Genomic DNA, 4,572 nt, shown 5'->3' with positions numbered 1-4,572 from the left:
AATCCTATGTAGTAAGTACTATTGTTGTACCCATTTTGAAGATGGTGAAACTGAGACTGAAAGCTGTTAAATGATTTGTCCAATGTCATACAGCTAGTATGTGTCTGAGGAAGGATTTGAACTCAGATCTTCTTGACTGAGTGGCCAGCACTCTATCTACTGTGCCCGCTACATGCCTCTCTCCTGAAAGGATTGAATAGGTGTCTCCAAGTATTTGAAGGACTGAGGAAAAAAATGATATTTGCTCTGCTTAACCCCAGTAGGCAGAACTAATAATAGACAAAAGCCATAAGGAAGCAGAATTTAGTTTAGCACATGGAAAAATAATTGTTGACAATGGTGGCTCACTAAAAATGTCATAGGCTGCTCCAGGAAGCAGCGAATGCCCCATCACTGGAAATAAATTCAAGGGTTAGATCTCTGCTTGTCATGGGTACTGTAGAGGGGACGCATGTTTATGGTATGGGTTAGATTAGATGACCTCTGAGGTCCTTTCCCATGCTGTGATTATATACTTAACCTTTCTGCTATTTCTACCATCATGCTTCTTCTCACGCCCCTTGGGGTGGGTAAGTTTTTCTTCATATTGAAAGAACCTTGATGAGGTTTCATACCTCCAACAAAATTTTATGGTCCTGCTTGAGGAAAATGAATGTAAATGATGTTGTAAAAGAGTCACAGAACTCAATTAATGGAATGGTGATCATGGATTTACAATTAATGAATGTAAATAGTATCCATAAATGGATAAGAGGTTTACAAAGTGCTTTCCTCACACTAACCCAATGAGGTAGGAGGTACAAATATCTTTAATACCTGTTTTGCAAATGAGTAAATTGTGATGCACAGAGGTAAAATAACTTGTTCAAGGTTACACAGAAAGTCAGTTTGTTAGTTAAATGCCTACCATGTGTCAGGCACTCTGCTAAGCACTGCAGATGCAAAGAAAGTTCGTGCTCTCAAGGAGCTCATAGTCTAATGGGGGAGACAATAGAACATACAAACAACTATGTTCAAACAAGATATATACAGGAGAAGCTGGAGATAATTGAGAGAGGGAAAGCACCAGCATTCTGGGAGGTCAGGTCCTGAGGGAGGAGAACACCACATGCATGAAAGAGCATCCATCTTCTCACTTCTCATCTCTCACCTCTCACCGTACCGGGAAACTCTCCAAGACTCTTAAGTTGCAGAACACTTGTTGTTCTACACTGAAAGAGGGAGTTTCATCACTCTGAGCTCCCTTCACTGATAAAGTCAGATATCTCCGTCCTATTCACTCCCTATCAATATGCATGGAGAACCATTTCTTAAGTGTGTGTGATACATGAGTAATAAAAAGCTTATGGAGCACTGCAGAGAATCTTAGGAGATCCCTTCTCTGAACAAGGGTTGTGTTTTAAGGAGCTATATCTCACTCCAGAAGAGGTGTGTGAGCATCTAGGGATGGCTAGCTTCTAGAGCATATGTAGAACAACTACACACAGCACGACAGCTATTAGAAAGGCTCATGTAACTCTCTGTGTGCTCATGTTCTGTCAAGAGTTCCAGATACTTTACCTCACATTAAGTAAATTCAATAGATGAAAACCTAATTTCATAGAATGGTATAAAATAAAGTTGAGGCCATTTTCCAAGAGCTCTCTCTTCTCTCCTCCTGATTTCACATCACTCCATTGCCTTCCCTTACTATCTCCTACTTCACCCCAGTCTCACATGAAGAGAAGGCACTTTTGCCAAGGAAAAATCCCTTTACAGTCACAGGTGACTCCACTCCATCAGGTCTTCTCTGTCAGATTGCCCCTTATTTCATCTTTATTCTCTCTTTAATTATTCCCTGTCTACTGGCTGCTTCTTTAGTAACTATGCTCACACACATCTCTGTATCCTAAAAAACCAACACTTGATCCATTTATCCCTGCTAGCTATAGCTATAAATTACTTCTTCCTTTTGTGATTAAAGTCTTTGAAAAGGGCATCCATAATTTGTGCCTCCATTTTTGAACTCTGAGCAATCTGTTGTCTCACCTCATTATTCAAATGAAACTGATCTCTACAAAGTCACCAATGACCTCTTCATTGCTCATTTTCTCAGTCCTCATCCTTTTTTAGCTCTCTGTATCTTTTGTCAATGTCAATCACTCTCTTTTCCTGGATACTGTCTCCTTTCTAGGTTCTTGTTACACTACTTCCTCATAGTTCTCCTCCTACCTGTTGGACTCCTCATTCTTGGTCTCATTTGCTGATCTTCACTTGAGTTATACCTGTTAACCATGGGTATCCCCATGACTCTCTCCTGAGCCCTCTTCTCCATTTTGCTTTGATCTCATAAGCTCCTATAGCTTTGATTATTGTCTGTATTCAGATGATTGTTTTTTTTAATCCAGCCTTAACCTAACTCCAGACCTCCAGACTCTTATCTCCAAGAGCCTATTTATCTACAAGAAACCTTTCCCAATTACTCTTTTTCAAAAAATTATTAATTAATTTGTTTTTTAGTTTTCAACATTCACTTCCACAAGATTTTGAGTTCTAAATTTTCTCATCTCACCCCTCCCCTACCCCAAGATGGTATGCATTCTGAATACCCCTTACCCTAATCTGCCCTCCCTTCTATCACCCCCCCTTCTCTTATCCCCTTCCCCTTCTATTTTTCTGTAGGCAGGATAGATTTCTATACCTCCTTGCCTGTATATCTTATTCCCCAGTTGCATGTGAAAACAATTTTTAACATTTGTTTTTAAAACTTTGGGTTCCAAATTTTCTCCTTTCCTCCCACCCCACTCACCTTCATTGAGAAGACAAGAAACTTAATATGTTACACATGTGTAGTCATGCAAAACACTTCCATAGTAGTCATGTTTTAAAAAATTAACTATATTTCCCTTCATCCTAACCTGTCCCTATTTATTCTATTCTCTCTTTTAACCCTGTCCCTCCTCATAAGTGTTTGCTTCTGATTACTCCCTCCCCCAATCTGTCCTCCCTTTTATCATCCCCCCAATCTCTTATCCCGAGTGTGTATGTTATTCCCTCCTTAAGCCAAATACAATGAGAATAAGATTCACTCATTCCCTCTCACCTTCCCCCACTTCCTCTCCACTGTAAAAGCTTTCTCTTGTCTGTTTTATGTGAGATAATTTACCCTATTCTACCCCTCTCTTTCTCCTCCCAGAATGATCCTCTTTCACCCATTAATTTATTTTTTAGATATCACCCCTTCATCTTCAACTCTGGGCCCTGTATCTATCCATCTATCTATCTATCTATCTATCTATCTATCTATCTATCTATCTATCTATCTATCTATCCATATAATTTCCCCACTCCAACTACCCTAATACTGACAAAGGTCTCATGAGTTATAAATATCATCTTTCATGTAGGAATGTAAACAATTCTACTTTAATAAGTCCTTTACGATTTCTCTTTCCTGTTTACCTTTTCATGATTCTCTTGAGTCTTGTAACTGAAAGCCAAATTTTTTATTCAGCTCTGGTCTTTTCATCAAGAATGCTTGAAAGTCTTCTTTTTCACTGAATGTCCATTTTTCCCCTGAAGGATTGTGCTCAGTTTTGCTGGTTAGGTGATTTTGGGTTGTAATCCTGTCTGCTTTGACCTCCAGAATATTATCTTCCAAGCCTTCTGGTCCCTTAATATAGAAGCTGCTAAATCTGGTGTTATCCTGATTGTGTTTCCACAATACTTGAATTGTTTCTTTCTGGCTGCTTGAAATATTTTCTCTTTGACCTGGGAACTCTGGAATTTGGCTATAATATTCCTAGAAGTTTTCCTTTGGGGATCTCTTTCAGGAGGTGATTGGTGGACTCTTTCAATTTCTGTTTTGCCCTCTGGTTCTAGAATATCAGGGAAGTTTTCCTTGATAAGTTCTTGAAAGGTGATGTGTAGACTCTTTTTTTGATCATGGCTTTCAGGTAGTCCAATAATTTTTTAATTATCTCTCCTGGATCTACTTTCCAGGTCAGTTGTTTTTCCAATGAGATATTTCACATTGTTTTCTAATTTTTCATTCTTTTGGATTTGTTTTACAGTGTCTTGATTTCTCATAAAGTCACTAGCTTCCAATTGCTCTATTCTAATTTTTAAGGAAGTATTTTCTTCAGTAATCTTTTGGACTTCCTTTTCCATTTGGCCAATTTTTCTTTTTAGGGCATTCTTCTCCTCATTGGCTTTTTGGACCTCTTTTGCCATTTGGGTTAGGCTATTTTTTAAGGTGTTATTTTCTTCAGTATTTTTTGGGTCTCCTTTAGCAAGCTGTTGACTTGTTTTTCATGATTTTCTTGCATCACTCTCATTTCTCTTCCCAGTTTTTCCTCTACTTCTCTTACTTGCTTCTCAAAATCCCTTTTGAGCTCTTCCAAGGCCTGACTGATTCATATTTTTCTTGGAGGCTTTGGATGTAGGAGCTTTGACTTTGTTGTCTTCTTCTGGTTGTATATTTTGATCTTCTTTGTCACCAAAGTAAGATAATATAGTCTGACTCTTTTTGTGCTGCTTGCTCATGATCCTGGCCAATTACTTGAGTTTTAAACTCTTTGTTAAGGTAAGAGT

This window comes from Phascolarctos cinereus, unplaced genomic scaffold (assembly GCF_003287225.1).
Source record: "Phascolarctos cinereus isolate Bilbo 61053 unplaced genomic scaffold, phaCin_HiC Scaffold_2;HRSCAF=192, whole genome shotgun sequence".
NCBI classification, from domain to species: domain Eukaryota; kingdom Metazoa; phylum Chordata; class Mammalia; order Diprotodontia; family Phascolarctidae; genus Phascolarctos; species Phascolarctos cinereus.
Note: the sequence above shows the minus strand (reverse complement) of the source record.